Genomic DNA, 19184 nt, shown 5'->3' with positions numbered 1-19184 from the left:
TATATTTGATTTACAATGTATTATTCAATAGCACATTTAAAGTTAATATAAAATAATATTAAAAATAAAATGTACTTTTTTAAAACTTTATCTTTGCAGATGTTACACACATACATAAAACTTTCAATGTAATGACATTAAATGACATTAAAGTATATTTTCGTTTACCATAAATGATTGTCAGTATATTTAGTAGTACACTTTTAATTATATTTAATTCTATTTAAAAAATAATACAAGTAGTGATGAAATTACAAATAAATATGTTCAAAAATAGTATTCTGAAGTTCAGCTAATAGCATTTAAATTAAACTGAAACTATAACACATTGTCATTTATTCGCAATTAACATGCAATTGAGTGTCCAAAAGCATCACATTCAGTTCACATTTAAGTAAATAATATATTTTTAAGAACATGCACTTTCTTTAAACAAAAATGCAAACAGCAAATATATGTCTAGAAAATAGCGTACTACAAACTAATTCTAATGAAAAAGTCCATGTCTGCGCTAATCAAACATCTTGCTGTACATTTTAATTTCATTTACTTTTAGGGCATTTGTTGGTTTCTATCGGAAATATTCTGGGAATTGGATTGATTTCAGTGGGAAGGTTTTGTTTTGTAAACAGCTTGGCAAAGCAGTGCAAATGAATTGTCTAGTGATATGGATTTCGCAACGAGCGTCTTTAGTCTTTGGCTTCAAATTTGTCCTTTCAAATGGATGTTCTCCTGAAATGCCTCCATGCATATCTCAGAAGGGAATTCATTAATTAGGCACTATGCTTGATATAACAGTCCAGCTGTCTCTTCTTACATTTACCTTAGGGAGCATGGCTTTACTGATGGGCAGTGATGTCTTCATTAGGCTCACCATCTGGATTATAATTTGATTTTTAAATATGGACACAACAAATTTTCATCAGCAGCAGCTTTGTCACTGCACTGTAAAAAAAAAAAAAGTTGCGTCAACTTAAAAAAAATAAGGCAACTTACCGCAAACGCTTTTTTGAGTAGACTTAACAAACGGGGACTAAATCCACCCAACTTAAAATAACTTAATATCACAAGTTGTCACAACATAAATAGTCTTGTTAACCTAAAAAATATTAGAACAAAATATCATTTGTATACCGAACACAAGGCCTATTATCTACCTTTATCCAAAGTGACTTACAATTGCTGTATATGTCAGAGGTCACATGCCTCTGGAGCAACTATAGAACTATAGTCTTGCTCAGGTACACATTGGTGTCTCACAGTGGATTCGAACCCAGATCTCTCACACCAAAGGCATGTGTCTTATCCACTGCGCCAACACCACCATTTATACACATACACAATTTTTTATCAAATAGTCTAAATAAATAAAAGACCATAACACAGGTCAAATTTTTACTATTGAAAGTTTGTGTCCAAAGCACAATGACATACCAAGTCTTGTATATTAACTTCTTTACTCAATGCATTTTACACTGAACTCAACACATGGTACATAATGCATGTTAAATAAATCCAGTGTTAATTATACCTTAATACGTTAGCAGTCTTGTGGCATGAAGTCACATGTATTTAACATTTTTGTTTGTTTTTAAATGAACTATTACGTGAAAATTACTATATTGCATATTTTAACATCAACCTAACCCACTGGGCAAAGTTACGTCCAGTGGACGTCTTTTTATGTCTTTGCAGACGTTGAAAAGACGCCTACTGAGGAGACAGAATGTTTTTATGACGTATTTTTTAAAAATATTTTATGTCTTATGTACGTCCGATATAGACGTTTCCAGATCCTCCTTACAAAGTTCTGTGACTATTCCTGTCAGACATCTAGAGAAGCTCTTATTGAGAATTAACAGAGGTTTAAATGTTGATATTTGATTCATTTGAAGTCACCATTGTGGTGGAAAGTGTTTGGTTTAGTTGGGATCTTGGTCCAGTTACTTCTTATGTTAGCTTGTTTCTTGCTGCTATAGCAGTGTATTTTAAAACACTGTTTTTGTGGCGAACAAAGACAACATTTAAATGAGCTCAGGTGTTATCAGCTCTTTGTTGGTTTTGGCTTGTCTCTTGCTGCTGTAACAGTGTGTTATAAAACACTTTTATTGTGGCAGAGAGAGTTGAGATCAAGCGTATACTACACATCTTGCGTTCAATGGTGACAAATTATAGCAAAATAAGATGTTAATGTATTGTTGCAACTATGGATTTATTTTTATGGATAGAAACTTTGTAGATAAAATAATCTACTTACTTTTAGAAAACCAATCATGTCGTCACAAACAGACATCAAGATTTTGGACAACAAAAAAGGCTGGAAAATAAGGATGAGTTTGTGCTATTTAGCTCTTTTGTTTGTCACCGTTGTTGTGATGCATATGCTAAATCTAGAAGTCTGTGTGTGTGAGTACTTGATCCTTTTACTCAAATTATTTCAAACGCATTCATTTTGTCCATCTTCAAAATAAGTATTTTGCTCTTGGTGCCTGTCAAAAATATATATTAAAAAAACTTATTTTATGATCTCAAATACTTATTATGAGATGACTTTCTCATCACCAACAAAGAGCTGATAACACCTGAGCACTCTTAAATTTTTGTCATTCTTAACCACAAAAACAGCGTTTTAAAATACACTGTAACAGCAGCAAGAGACAAGCTAACACAAAAAGTAACTGGACCAAGATCCCAACTAAACCAAACACTTTCCAGCACAATTGTGACTTCAAATGGCTTCAAATGAATCAAATATCAACATTTAAACCTCTGTTAATTCTCAATAAGAGCTTCGCTAGATGTCTGACAGAAATAAAGTCACAGAACCTTAAGGAGGATCTGTGAACGTCTATATCGGACGTACAGAAGACATAAAAAACATTTAAAAAAAAAGACGTCATAAAAACATTCTGTCTCCTCAGTAGACGTCTTTTCAACGTCTGCAAAGACATAAAAAGACGTCCACTGGACGTAACTTTGCCCAGTGGGTTAGGTTGATGTTAAAATATGCAATATAGTAATTTTCACGTAATAGTTCATTTAAAAACAAACAAAATGTTAAATAACATGTGACTTCATGCCACAAGACTGCTAACGTGTATAATTAACACTGGATTTATTTAACATGCCTTATGTACCATGTGTAGAGTTCAGTGTAAAATGCATTGAGTAAAGAAGTTAATATACAAGACTTGGTATGTCCTTGTGCTTTGGACACAAACTTCCAATAATAAAAAAGTTATTTGACCCATGTTATGGTCTTTTATTTATTTAGACTATTTGAATAATATAAAAAATTGTGTATTCTTATAGATGGTGGTGTTGGCGCAGTGGATAAGATACATGCATTTGGTGTGAGAGAACTGGGTTCGAATCCACTGTGAGACACCAATGTGTCCCTGAACAAGATACTTAACCTCTAGTTGCTCCAGAGGTGTGAGACTTCTGACATATACAGCAATTGTAAGTCGCTTTGGATAAAAGCATCAGCTAAATGTAGATAATAGGCCTTGTGTTCAGTAAACAAATACTATTTTGTTCTGATATTTTTTAGGTTAACATGACTATTTATGTTGTGACAACTTGTGATATTAAGTTATTTTAAGTTGGTTGGACTTTAGTCCCCGTTTGTTAAGTTTACTCAAAAAAGCACTTGCGATAAGTTGCCTTATTTTTTTAAGTTGACCGAACTTTTTTTTTTTTACAGTGTGGCATTAAATCCTGAACTGTGAATCCTGAGCATTATAATGTAATATCATATAAGTGGATCTCAATAAATTAGAATGTCATGGAAAAGTTTGTTTATTTCAGTAATTCAAGTCAAATTGTGAAACTTGTGTATTAAATGAATTCAGTGCACACAGACTGAAGTAGTTTAAGTCTTTGGTTCTTTTAATTGTGATGATTTTGGCTTATGATTTTGGTAATATGATTTAGGCATCTTACCTGGGCTCAGGAGAAAAAGAACTGAACTGTTGTCCAGTGGTCCAAAGTCCTCTTTTCAGATGAGAGCAAGTTTTGTATTTCATTTGGAAACCAAGGTCCTAGAGTCTGGAGGAAGGGTGGAGAAGCTTATAGCCCAAGTTGCTTGAAGTCCAGTGTTAAGTTTCCACAGTCTTTGATAATTTGGGGTGCAATGTCATCTGCTGGTGTTGGTCCATTGTGTTTTCTGAAAACCAAAGTCACTGCACCCGTTTACCAAGAAATTTTGGAGCACTTCATGCTTTCTTCTGCTGACCAGCTTTTAGAAGATTCACAGCAAAATCCCTGGTGTTAATTTAACACTCTGAGTTTGGAAACATATAAACACTGAAGCAGTGTTAAAAGTAACACTGAAGCAGAGTTGAAGTTAATGAGATAATTAAGAAAATAATTGAGTTATGATTGACCATTAATGAAGACACCTGATGTTAACAAGCAGAATCACCAAACGAGAAAATCACAATTTGTGTGTCACCATTATAGTGGTCAGTGTTTGCTTTAGTTGTGACTTTTTAAATGTAAAATTTGTGTGTAAAGCCAAAAGCAAAAATCATCGGGTGTTGATGATTATGTTTTAATGTTATCGTTGCTTGACCTTAATTACTGAACTCATTTACAGTCTATTCTCTAAGATTATTGACCACTATTGATTGTAACAGCTTTGATTCCACAATGAAAGAGTTTGTATTTTATATACCTTTTGTAGGCGTCTCTTGCAAGCAATTCAGACTTTTTTTTTATTAAAGAGTTTTAATTTTAAGCACACATCAGCGTATGAATCTCAACAACGGTGACAAACAGCATATTCAGATAAACAGATCTACTCTGAACATCACAAAACTAGATACAAAACAATTCACATAAAAACTGCAAAAATAAAATATATTTAGAATAAAAAGTTAAAAAGACAGTTCAGCTCATAATTTATTCATGCCGCAATGCATGATGGGAGCCATGGATGAGTTTTTATTGGCTACAACATGCTTTTTTGATGGTCACCGTTGTTGTGATGCTCACGCTCATTCTTGATGTCTGTCTGTCTAAACTAAAGAACTTTTTCATTATGTAGAACTAACTTAAAAAAAAAATATCATTATAGCAAAAATGCTGGATCACTTTTTTTTCACCTAATTTATGTACACAGTAAAGAAACCTGAACTCAGGCATTCAGGTCACTCCATGACAATTAGACCAAACCACAATCAACACCACATGATTGCTTTAGCTCTGGTCTGTTTGTATGTTATAACTCAGTTACCACAGCCACACAAAATCTAAAGTTAATAATTGAAGGGTCAAGATCCCAACTAAAGCAAACACTGACCACTATAATGGTGACACACAAATTGTGATTTTTCTCGGTTGGTGATTCTGCTTGTTAACATAAGGTTTCTTCAGTAATGGTCAATCATAACTCAATTAACTTCTTAATTATCTCAATAACTTCAACTCTGCTTCAGTGTTACTTTTAACACTGCTTCAGTGTTTATATGTGTCCACACTCAGATTGTTATATTAACACTGGGGATTCTGCTGTGTTCTGATTTAATTTTACAGAAGGATTTGACACCTTGTTACGTTCGGGAACACAGGAACATAGGAGACAAGAGATCCAAACGCAGTGTGAGTGTAATGGGTAATCCAAATACAGAATCCAACAAGCAGAGGGTCAAAACCAAAAATCCATCCAAAACAAACAAACAAACAAACAGGGAAAGGAACAGGAACAGGAACTAGAAACTAGGAACGCGAGGAAACTGGGTGACGGAAAGTAAGGACTCCATGAAAACAAACAGAAACAGACCAGTAAATATAGGCAGGGTAATGACTATCAAGTGAAGACACCTGAGTGCAATTAACAGGAGTGCAATTACTGTGATGAAGGGACAAGGCTTTGTGGGAATTGTAGTGCCTGCGGTGAGGTGCCTATGGGGAAGTGAGACCACTGGTGGAGACCCAGGGAAACAGAGACCAGACACCGTGACATTACCCCCTCCTCCACGGAGCAGTTACCAGATGCTCCACCCGAACACAAGAACAGACCAAGTAACACAGAGACCAGGAGGGAGGTGGAGTGGCGGAGGACCAGGGGGAGGGACGGAGGGCCAGGTAATATAGGGGAAATAGAGGCAAGAAGTGCAAAAAACAAAAACTCGGAGACCAGGAGGGAGGTGGATCGGCGGAGGACCAGAGGGAGGGACGGAGGGCCAGGTAATATAGGGAAACAGAGACAAGAAATGCAAAAAAACAAAAACAAAACAACAACAAGGAGACCAGGAGGGAGGTGGACCGGCGGAGGATCAGGGGGAGGGATGAAGGGCCAGGTCCATAGAGGGAAACAGAGAGAAAACAAAAAAAAACTAAAACAAAACAACAACAAAACACAAGTCCAGGAGAGAACAGAAAGTTCAGTGGCCCGGGGCCGAACCGACAGGGCTGGAATCCAGGGTGGAGCAAGGTGGAATTGGAGCCATGCAAAAGACCACCACAACCATGCGGTCGAGACAGGAGCCCACCAGGGCGGCGCCGAAGACCACCACCGTGGGATCGATGACACAGGAGAGCAAGTCTGGTTTGGCAAGTCTGAAACAGAGAACATGAACAAGTTAAGGGTGGCCTCCGTGGGCACGACAGGATCAGTCGAGCGCTCAGAGAGTTTGGCTGAGACGTGACGAGGCTCTGGAAGTTCCGCAGAGACGAGGAGAGGTTCTTGTAGTTCAGCCGAGACGTGAAGAGGCTCAGAGAGTTCAGCTGAGACGTGAAGAGGCTCAGAGAGTTCGGCTGAGACGAGGAGAGGCTCTGGTAGTTCAGCAGAGACGTGGAGAGACTCTGGTAGTTCAGCAGAGACGTGGAGAGGCTCTGGTAGTTCAGCAGAGGCGTGGAGAGGCTCTGGTCGTTCGGCAGAGACGTGGAGAGACTCTGGTAGTTCCGTGGTGTTTAGACTGGATTCAGGAAGATCAATGGTGACTTGACTCTGCTCATGAAGATCGTCGGTGACTTGACTCTGCTCATGAAGATAGTCAGTGACTTGACTTTGCTCATGAAGAACACTGGTGACTTGACTTTGCCCATGAAGATCATTGGTGACTTGCCTTTGCCCATGAAGATAGTCTGTGACTTGACTTTGCCCATGAAGAACACTGGTGACTTGACTTCGCCCATGAAGATCATTGGTGACTTGTCTTTGCACATGAAGATCAATGGTGACTTGACCTTGCCCATGAAGAACACTGGTGACTTGACTTTGTCCTTGAAGATCAACGGGAGGGTCAACGGTGACCTGACCCGACTCTGGAGGGTCAACGGGAACCTGACCCGACTCTGGAGGGTCTACGGGAACCTGACCCGACTCTGGAGGGTCAACGGGAACCTGACTCGGGTCAATGGGAACCTGACCCGACTCTGGAGGGTCAACGGGAACCTGACTTGACTCTGGAAGGTCAACGGGAACCTGACTCGACTCGACTCTGGAGGGTCAACTGTGGCTGTCATCTTGTGCAGAGGCGCTGGACAGACGGCCATCTTGTGCCATGACTCTGGATCGGCGGCCATCTTGTGCAGTGGTGCTGGGCCGGCAGCCAACTTGTGCTGTGGCGCTGGGCTGGCGGCCACCTTGTGCTGTGGCGCTGAGCTTGCGGCCATCTTGTGCTGTGGCGCTGTGCTGGCGGCCATCTTGCACCGTGACGCAGGGCTGGCGACCACCTTGTGCTGTGGCGCTGGGCCAGCGGCCAACTTGTGCTGTGACGCTGGGCTGGTGGCCATACTGTGCAGTGATGCTGGGCTGGCGGTCCTCCTGTCTGTAGACCCCGGTCTAGAGTCTGCCATCCCACCGGGAGAGACAGGTGTGGCTGGGGTATCCCACGGAGGCCGATGTTGTAGGTAGAACGCGAATTCCCAGAAATCAAAAGCGTCCAACTGATCCATCTCCTTTCTTGGCACCGGGTCATCCAGACCGGTGTTGAAAATATCTTTCAGGGCCGCATCATTATATCCCATACCATCCGCCAGGGTCCAGAACACTTGTGCCATACGACCCACCTCATTTCCCACTTGGCGGAGGGTGGTTAATTTTATGAATTTCGCCCTCCGCTCCACTATACTCGCTGGGGAACGTGTATGAAGTCCCACACCGCTGGATCTCGACATGATGGAGTCCTTCTGTTACGTTTGGGAACACAGGAACACAGGAGACGAGAAATCCAAACGCAGTGTGAGTTTAATGGGTAATCCAAATACAGAATCCAACAAGCAGAGGGTCAAAACCAAAAATCCATCCAAAACAAACAAACAAACAAACAAACAGGGAAAGGAACAGGAACAGGAATAGGAACTAGAAACAAGGAACGCGAGGAAACTGGGTGAAACAGACAGAAACAGACCGATAAATATAGGCAGGGTAATGACTATCAAGTGAAGACACCTGAGTGCAATTAACAGGAGTGCAATTACTGTGATGAAGGGACAAGGCTTTGTGGGAATTGTAGGGCCTGTGTAGAGGTGCCTATGGGGAAGTCAGACCACTAGTGGAGACCCAGGGAAAAAAGAAACCAGACACCGTGACACACCTGCCCACACTGCCAAAAGCACCAAAAGTTGTTTAAATTACCATGGTGTTGGTGTGCTTGACTGGCCAAGAAACTCTCCAGACATGAACCCCAGAGAGAATCTATGGCCTGTTATCAAGAAGAAAATGAGAAACAACAGAGCAAACAATGCAGATGAGCTGAAGGCCCCTATCAAAGAAACTTGGGCTTCCATACCACCTCAGCAGTGCCACAAACTGATCTCCTCCATGCCACGCTGAATTGAGGCAGTAATTAAAGCAAAAGGAGCCCCTATCAAGTACTGAGTACATGTACAGTAAATGAACATACTTTCCAGAAGGCCAAAAATTCACTAAAAAGGGTTGTTTTTTTTATTGGTCTTATAAAGTATTCTAATTTGTTGAGATAGTGAATTGTTATTATTATTATTATTATATTTTATTTTTTTGTAAATGTGAGCCAAAATCATCACAATTAAATGAACCAAAGACTTAAACTACTTCAGTCTGTGTGCATTTGATTTACTTAATAAACGAGTTTCACAATTTGAGTTGAATTACTGAAATAAATGAACTTTTCCATGTCATTCTAATGCATTGAGATATATAATATAATATAATATAATATAATATAATATAATATAATATAATATAATATAATATAATATAATATAATATAATTATAACATTGAGATTGGTTTCTTAAACTTAATTAATATAATTATTTACAATATATTTATTGATTTCTTTATAAAATGTTATGGCCCTTTGCCACCAAAATAATAATAATACTAATAACTATGCTATTTTGTCATGATATGGACTACTATAATATGGCGATTTTATGGTGGCCTCCAAAATCCTTACCTAACAGTGCACGTTCTCAAGTATGCATGAGAAAAAAAAAAGAATAATAATTAATAGAATTTTCATATCTGTTTCAATTATTCCTCTTGAAGTCAGTTTGGAGTTCATTCAAATTGTACTGCATTGTGAATAATTACAGTCTAAAATACAGTGCCTGAAGTACAGAAGCACGTTTCAATGAAACTTCAATGCCACACTCCAGTGTCGCTTCGTGTCATGAAATATACATTATTCCATGTCCCATAGCCAACAGGCTCATTGTTCTGGTGGCTCACTCATCAGCATTTTTATTTTTTTATTTTTTGGCCTTTTCCAAGAAGTACAGCATGCTCAACACACAGCAATACCTTCAGATCATACATACAACATCAGAGACAAGGCAGCAGCAAATGCTCTGGACTGGCAAACAGCCAGGCATGGATAAAAAGTATTAGGAATGTATAGGACCAAGTTTGTTTTCATGTTGATTTTAAGCAAGTCTGACATGCTTCAACTGCTTTGTTTTACCAAAATCAAGAGAGCGATGGGCACCTTCAGCTTGTGCATTATCACTTGACTGCAATAGAAACCAGGCCTTTGAGTTGAGTCTTACAAATCTTTGTAATCCATACTTAGTTGAAAGAGAGAGTGAGCACAGGCCCTGCAAGCAGCCCAGCTCCGCTCTCACAGCAGGTTATTATCGATCAGTAAACTCCAGTAACCTCTTCTGAGAGCTGAGGGTGTATGCTGGAACAGGATGAAACCTTCAGCTGGGCACTTGTAAAGATAAGGCTGTTTATGAGCAATGCTTGTGGAGGAGGCATGTTGCTCTGTCACTAGGTAACTTATGAATATCAGAATATCTTGGATGTAAATTGGTAATTTTAGGAATGACTTAATTTTCATTAATGAATTATTCCTTTTAAACAGTACATTTTTCTGTCTTCATCATTTATACACAGCACATATTCCCAGGTTCTATATCTCCAGGACAGAGTTTGTGGACCCCTGATTGATTTATTTAACTGTTTCAAACAAAACATTTATTTATTATTCTTTTTGTAATAATGTACATTTTATTTGTAATACTTTTTAAGTTTTTATAGATCAGAACTTGCTAAAATTTTTCATGACAATGATTTTGTGAACTTTTCCCATGTTGAATTAAATGGATAATATATCTCTGGAGGCCAGTTGAACTAATTTATTATTTACTTTGTACCTGTCTAACAATAAACGTGAATATCTTATTGTTTAAATATCTTAATCGCTATATCTAGATGTTGCCATTAAATTTCTTCAAAAATATTGGTCCCCCTTGAAAGTGTCTTTATTATTTTGAACACTCACATTATGGATTCATTGCCAATGATTGTGTCATAAATATTGAATCTGTAAGAGTGCAAATCTGTAAGAGTGATTGATCTGTTTCAGGTGTCATTTCTGTGACCTGAAAAGGTTCTCAGAACCTATCTTTTTCAGGTAATTATTAAAGTAACGCAAACTCAGAATATGACACAAACATGCAATAATTAAATATGTTAAGTGACACATAAGTATTTGAACCCATTAAGTTTTTAATCACATTTTATTAACCAATGTCTTTGCTGCTGACCTTCGATGATCCAATTCAACCCAACAAATAAGCATAAATGGTAATTTTAAGGACCAATTCACAATTTTAACTAGTTACTTATTAGCATGCATATAACTAACATATTGGCTGTTTCCGTTATGGATGGAGTGACAAAGGAGTAGGGGATCAAAATGCAAGGGCATAGTCAAATTAAGCAGGGTAAAACACCAACAAAGCAACAATATTCCAGGGCAAACAAAAGAGTAAAAAACATAGAACATGCGATGGCCAGGGCAGGCAGCAAACAAACAGAAACCAGGGAACAATCCAAAGTCAAAAACACAAGGGCAAGGCAAACAAGAAACAAGGAAAGGCTTAGAAATGTCAGCTAAATACAAAACAAAACTCAGCCATTAGTGTGTGATGGTGTGCAACTCAAATAGTCCTCCTATTGGGAAACAGATGTGCGGGTAGTCAGTTTCAAGGCAGAGGGTTATGGCAAATGGAGTCCGGCGTGAAAAGGTGATAGATACCTCTAGTGGTGAGCGGGAAGAACAGCAGGGATTGGGTTCATGACAGATAATTAGTACTTATTAGGCAAATATTAATTCCTTATTCTGCATGAGTATATTTTTTTAGATCCCTTATTCCACCCCATACCTTAACTTAACAATAACCTTATTAAATATTAATAAGCAGCAAATTAGGAGTGTACTGAGAAGAAACTCTTAGTTAACGGTGAATATGTGTTCCCTAATTTAAAGTTTTACAGCAAAAATTACCTTAGTTAAAAATCACATTTGTGTTTTTTTGCTGAAATAAGAGTGTTGAACTTTATTCTCCTGCGTTCGAGTCCGGGGTGAAAAGGTGATAGATACCTCTAGTGGTGAGCGGGAAGAACAGCAGGGATCGGGTTCATGACCGATAATTAGTACTTATTAGGCAAATATGAATTCCTTATTCTGCATGAGTATATTTTTAGATCCCTTTTTCCACCCCATACCTTAACTTAAAAATAACCTAATTAACTATTAATAAGCAGCAAATTAGGAGTGTACTGAGAAGAAACTCTTAGTTAACAGTGAATATGTGTTCCCTAATTTAAAGTTTTACAGAAAAAAATTACCTTAGTTAAAAATCACATTTGTGTTTTTTTGCTGAAATAAGAGTGTTGAACTTTATTCCCCTGGGTCCTATCTTCTGCAATCCAGAATGGCAGCACAGCTGAAAGGTTTGTTTGAGTTGCACCCTTTACTCACTTCACTTTGGTGTGAAAGCACTTTTACATTTGCTAAAAATATAACTTTTTAATATTAAAACTAAACAAGTTAGCCTTGTCCAGAAGAGAAAAAGTTAATCTAAAGTAATGTAATGCATTACTTTCCACTTTCCACTTTTTTTTAAGGAATTACACAATACAGGTGCATCTAAAAAAAAATTAATGTTGTGGAAAAGTTCATTTATTTCAGTAATTCAACTCAAATTTTGAAACACAGACTGAAGTAGTTTAAGTCTTTGGTTCTTTTAATTGTGATGATTTTAGCTCACATTTAACTAAAAACCACCAATTCTCAGCAAATTAGAATACTTCAGAAGGCCAATTAAAAAAATAAATAATAAATAATATTTTGTGAATTGTTGGCCTTCTGAAAAGTATGTCCATCTATTGTACAAGTACTCAATACTTGATAGGGGCTCCTTTTGCTTTAATTACTGCCTCAATTCAGCGTTGCATGGAGGAGATCAGTTTGTGGCACTGCTGAGGTGGTCTGGAAGCCCAGGTTTCTTTGACAGTGGCCTTCAGCTCATCTGCATTTTTTGGTCTCTTGTTTCTCATTTTCCTCTTGACAATACCCCGTCTGGCAAGTTTGCAAGCCAGTCCAGCACACCAACACCATGGTCGTTTAACCAACTATAGGTGCTTTTGGCAGTTTGGGCAGTTGCCAAATCCTACTGGAAAATGAAATCAGCATCTTCAAAAAGCTGGTCAGCAGAAGGAAGCATGAAGTGCTCCAAAATGTATTGGTAAACGGATGTAGTGACTTTGGTTTTCAAAAAATAAAAAAAAATAAAAAATGGACCAACACCAGCCGATGACATTGCACCCCAAATCATCACAGACTGTGGAAACTTAACACAGGACTTCAAGCAACTTGGGCTTTGAGCTTCTTCGCCCTTCCTCCAGAATCTAGGACCTTTGTTTCTAAATGAATACAAAACTTGCTCTCATCTGAAAAGAGGACTTTGGACCACTGGGCAACAGTCCAGTTATTTTTCTCCTTAGCTCAGGTAAGACGCCTCTGATGTTTTCTTTGGTTCAGTAAATTCCCTGACATGTCTGTGTGTGGTGGCTCTTGATGCCTTGACCCCAGCCTCAGTCCATTCCTTGTGAAGTTCACTCAAATTCTTGAATCAATTTTGCTCGACAATTCTCATAAGGCTGCAGTTCTCTTGGTTGGTTGTGCATCATTTTCTTCCACACTTTTTCCTTCCACTAAACTTTCTGTTAACATGCTTGGATACAGCATTCTGTGAACAGCCAGCTTCTTTGGTAATGAATGTTTGTGGCTCCTTGTGAAGGGTTTCAATGATTGTCTTCTGGACAACTGTCAGATCAGCAGTCTTCCCAATTATTGTGTAGCCTAGTGAACCAAATTGAGAGACCCTTTTGAAGGCTCAGGAAACCTTTGCAGGTGTTTTGAGTTGATTAGCTGATTGGCATGTCACCATATTCTAACTTGTTTGGTGAGTTTTTGTTAAATGAGCCAAAATCATCTCAATTAAAAAAAACAAAGACTTAAACTACTTCAGTCTCTGTGAATTGAATTTATATAATACACAAGTTTATAAATTTGAGTTGAATTACTGAAATAAATGAACTTTTCCACAACATTCCAATTTATTGAGATGCACCTGTACTGTAATGCATTACTTTTAATAGTAACTTTCCCCAACACTGATCTTTACAAATAGAATATGTAAAAATGTGTAATCACAAATATATTTAAATGATACACAATTTTCATTCAAATTACATTAAAGAATAATGTAGTTTACCATAAATGCTTGTCAGTACATTCGGCAGTAGACTTTAACCATATTTCAATGACATTGGTCAAAAACATTATTGAGTTCAGCTAATTGCATTTAATGTAAATTTAAGTTATAATACTTTTTCATTGAATACTGACATGCAATTTATTGTCTAAAAACATTACATTCATTTCACAGTTAAGTATTTTCTTTTAAAGTATATTAGCATACAGTATGCTGAAGTTTGAAACTTTATGTACTTTGCCATGCCTAAAAACAAAATTTTTCATAATGCTTGTATGGGTCAAGCTTTTTATAGCGAAGGCCTTGAAGAACCTCACTCATCTTTGAGTAACCCCCTGTATGAGTGAAAATGTCACAGAAAATAATGTCTATGCCCAGCCTTCTGAAGCATGTAAAAGACCAAAGTAAACCCTGTGGTCCTTCTCCTCCTCCTTTTCTGGTATTTTTACCCCGGCTGATAACCTTGTGTTGTAGTAGTATCACCTATATGTCATGCTGTAAGAGCTGCATGGCACAAAGCAAAGTGGATTAATAGCTTGATGGCTCCATTACCCAATGAGATCTCCTTAATAGGTCAAAAAGACCAAAATAGCTGCCTGTGACATTGGCATCGAATCAATGTTGTTTTGAATTGCACATTTGATCGGTTTTGAAATGAAGCAGTGAATGAGGTACCCAAGCTCTTTCCCACCCCACCCCTACCAAGGCTTTCTACACTGAGCTGTAACAAGCAGATAAGGAGTTACTGTAAATTATTATATGATAAATTGGACATCTAGGCATGATTCAGATATGACTAACTGGTTGCATGAGAAGCAGCCCACATACCATACACATCATTCTGTACTCATATTTTCAAGTTTAAGGCACTTATATGAACCATAGACTTCATTCAAGGTGGAAAAAAAGAAATGTATTACTGCAAAATTTGCAATTCCCAATCTTCTAGAATACATGATGTACAGTTACAACTTTTAAGGGCTAACATGACTGGTTATGATTGTGATTTAGTGGAAAACAATGTCAGTGGCACCGAAAAAAAAGTCAGTCATGTTGGTTCTTCAGTGGACAGAAGCCACAAAAGATCTCAGACTGCAGGAGTCAAACCAAATTTGACACAGTCAGAACTTCATCTGAGGCTAAGATTTATTGCAAAGACTATTAATTTGCTGTTGGTGAACATATCACACTAGGCGATCATAGACTCACAATTGTATAACAATAGAAATCCTTTACAATCCCAGAAATTTGTGTCAGTTGGCAAAATTGTGGTCAAAATCGTACAGTGGTACTTTAATATATACAGTAGTACTTTAATATATACCATGGTACTGAATGATTAATATATTCCTGCACCTTGTATTTAGCTATGGTGTTAACATGATGCAATTTTTTTTAAGGTAATTGCGTAAAAACAAAAAAAATATCATGGCATTCTTTTTTTTTTTTTTTTACATGGGATCATGATACTACCATTGTATTTTGACAAGTACCATTCACTCTATGTGAATTGTAATACCATAGTATTATTATTATTTTTAATATTATAGAATTAATATCTGATAACATGACCATAGCATTGTATTGCAATAGGACTTTGTAATGGAAAATGTATACACTTATATGTCTAAAGTAAACCATAGCCAAATCTAGAAATACCGTGGTACTTATTTGTTTGTGTAGCCATTATGATCTGGTTCTGTTGTATTCGTGTTTTTATACATTTTATACTTTGCTGTTAAATAATGTTGTGCGCCCGGATCCAGCTTTCAGATAATTGCAGTAAACGGTAAAACTATTTGCACTAAATCTTAAATCATAATGAAGCTCGGCTATATTCATTGTGGTACCTTTGCCGTCATAATCATGCACCGGTACACTGTAAAACCCGACAAATTAACTTAACTCAAACCGTTTGAGTAAACCGATTGCCTTGACTGTAATACCCGACAAGTAAACTTAACTCAAACGGTTTGAGTAAACAGATATCCTTAAGTTATGTTAACTCAAACCATTTGAGGAAACCGATTTCCTTAAACCGTTTAAGTTGAAAAAACTAACAGTTATGAGTTCTCTGAACTTATTTCAGTTGAGTTCACTGAAAGAAGATATACATTGCAATTACGTAATTAAGTGATTAATTGAGTGATAATTAAGCTTTAGTGATGAACACCTGCTGTTAACAAACAGAATTACTGAAGAAAAGAGAGAAAGGAACTACAACTGACTTCAGACACAGCCTCACTCAAACCTGACAAGTTATGTTAACTCAAACCGTTTGAGGAAACTGATTGCCTTAAACCATTTAAGTTGAAAAAACTAACAGTTATGAGTACTCTGAACTTAATTCAGTTGAGTTCACTGAAAGATGTACATTGCAATTAAGTAATTAAGTGATTAACTAAGTGCTGATTGAGAATTAGTGATGAACAGCTGCTGTTAACAAACAGAATCACAGAAGAAAAGAGAAACACAAGAGCTACAACTGACTTCAGACACAGTCTTAGATGAAATCAACTGAAATAAAATACATGAAATCTCTCAAGATCTGATTAACCTGTTAGTCAGCACCCCCCATTATGGGACTCAAAGCTGAAAGTGCTCTAACTAACTTATAATTGTAATAGTTTCCTACTTCAGTGTGTTACAAACATAATTGTGGTGTCTTTAGAAAGAAGACCCTTTGGGCTTCACTTTTTATCAACCAGATTTGATATTGCTCAAAAATATTAAAAGTTATAGACACTGAAGTGCCTTGAATTTTTTTTACCACTCTTAAATATTTTTTTATTTGATATAAAAATACATGAAATGAGTCCTGGAGCAATCTAGAAAAGTAATGGGTTGAAAGCCACATGTCTCATGAGTTTCTATTTCAAATCTGAATAAAATATCATGAAAAATGAGACTCCTGCAAATATTTTTCTGAGACTATGTCTACACCCCCCCCCCCCCCAAATATAAGAAAATATATTTCCCAATAGTATTGAAGGCTTCTACAAACTATTTAGTCAGTAAACATACCACTGCATAGTTTTTTTTTTTCAATTATAAAATACTAGACATAAACTTAGACATCATATAAATGATTTATTTGAGCACTAGAAAAATACAATAAGAATAATTTGAGTAAGAAAAATAAGAATAATAAGAAAAATAAAAAAAGATTTAACATTGTTTGCCAATATAGAACATCCTGAGATTGCTAGAGATGCATATTTTACAATGAATTACGATGCAAATAAGTGCTGATGTGCTGATGGCCACTTATACAGATGGTAATAACACAAATGTGCCGAAGTAAATAATCCACTCTCCCTATTCATATAGACTCGTTCACTTTGATAGCCGTGACCATTCAGTAATAGCGAGCTGATTTGCACTCGAACAGATGGTAATCATGCAGATACATTCACATTCAACATAAAACACACTCTCACATATTTAAAAATTCTCTAAAATAAAAAGAAAGACAGGAATTTGCGATCGCTGTAAGTTCCGCCTCCATCAGCTGACAGGTGCGTCAGAGCGCGTCACCAGCTCTGAGGAGAGAGCGCCAAATTCAAATAAACTATTTTCCGCCTATTTTTCATTCATTCTTTTTTCCGGTGGATCACCTCATTCTGTTTGTGACACTGTATGCTGCAAAACCGTGCCGTGTTTTTACTACCAAGATGCAGTTTTCGACCGTGAGTTATTCCATAATGGACGCAAACAATTCTGTCGCTGAAGAAATGAAATGTAAACAAAGAAATTATGATCCATATTACAACGTTATTGCTTCGTTGGACTAAACGTGTTTCATGAGATGTCGTTCAGTGGACCCTTACCTTTCTAACTAAACCGGGATTTACAGCTGTGGATGTGTTTATGACTCCTTATTACGACAGATCTGGTATGTACAGCGTTGTCATTTCATTTCAGCGTTTTTTTATGTGTACTGTTTACACAAATGTAGCAAATACAGTCTTTATAAGCTTTCCATTGAAAAACAGTGATCTGTCGTCGATGCTTGAGGCTTAGATCTTTATAATGATACATAGTTTGTCAAGATTAAATTTGTCCTGTTTCATTTAATCTATTCATAATCACTGGCATGTGCGTGTGGGAGAGGCTTTGAGGACGAGGGCGTTCTGGTGCAGGTTAACAGGTTTTAAACAACCCCACAAACAGCATCACCAGCTCCACTTACTAATAACCAGACTGACTTTATTTCTGTCAGACGTCTACAGAAGATCTTATTGAGAATGAACTAAGGTTTAGATGTTGATTTATTGTTTCATTTGAAGTAACCATGTTAGAGATCAGTGTTTTTATTAGTTGGGCTCTTGACCCTTGATTTCTATCTTAGTCTTTTCTCTGGCTGTTATAACTGTGTGTTTCTAAAACACATTTGTTGTAATTCAAAAGCCCAGAAGAAATGCAATCAGGTGTTAATCTGTACCTAGGCGTAGGTTGTTGTACTTTATATTGGTGATGGTAATCATCAATTATTGAACTGTACCGAGTCTAATCTCTGATGAAATAGGTGTTGTGTAATTTGATTCATTATAGTAAAAGTGATTCTAAGAGCCAGTGGTTCTGTGATAATCAGTTAATCTGAATGACTTTTCAAATAGTGTGGTCTTCTACGGTGTCAAACAGTCACACAAAGACATCAATAATCAGAATATGAACCTCAACAATGGTGACCATAAAAAAACATGCTGCAATATATGCTGGGTACTACTGTAGTACAAAACTCATCCATGGCTCCCAGCATGCTCTTAACATGAACATTAACATGAATGTTAAGTACATTGCTCTAAATGAATTTGTTGTGTAGGATGTGAATGTGTTTAGGCACTTCATTTGACTAGTGGTCAAACCTACATCTAACCCCATGTCACAGGAATTTGTGTTTGTCAATGTCAATGTCACCTTTATTTATATAGCGCTTTAAACAAAATACATTGCGTCAAAGCAACTGAACAACATTCATTAGGAAAACAGTGTCAATAATGCAAAAAATGAGAGTTAAAGGCAGTTCATCATTGGATTCAGTTATGTCATCTCTGTTCAGTTAAATAGTGTCTGTGCATTTATTTGCAATCAAGTCAACGATATCGCTGTAGATGAAGTGTCCCCAACTAAGCAAGCCAGAGGCGACAGCGGCAAGGAACCGAAGCTCCATCGGTGACA

At 37.2% G+C, this 19184-nt stretch overlaps 1 protein-coding gene across 2 annotated transcripts in view; it reads left to right on the top strand.

The window, feature by feature from the left end:
• Positions 1 to 19184, top strand: part of LOC132123356 (ATP-binding cassette sub-family G member 1-like) — a 45587-nt gene that overhangs the window by 2433 nt on the left and 23970 nt on the right. The gene's annotated exons all lie outside the window — the stretch shown is intronic.

This window comes from Carassius carassius, chromosome 41 (assembly GCF_963082965.1).
Source record: "Carassius carassius chromosome 41, fCarCar2.1, whole genome shotgun sequence".
Classification (NCBI taxonomy): domain Eukaryota; kingdom Metazoa; phylum Chordata; class Actinopteri; order Cypriniformes; family Cyprinidae; genus Carassius; species Carassius carassius.
Note: the sequence above shows the minus strand (reverse complement) of the source record. Positions and strands in the feature narration are given on the sequence as shown.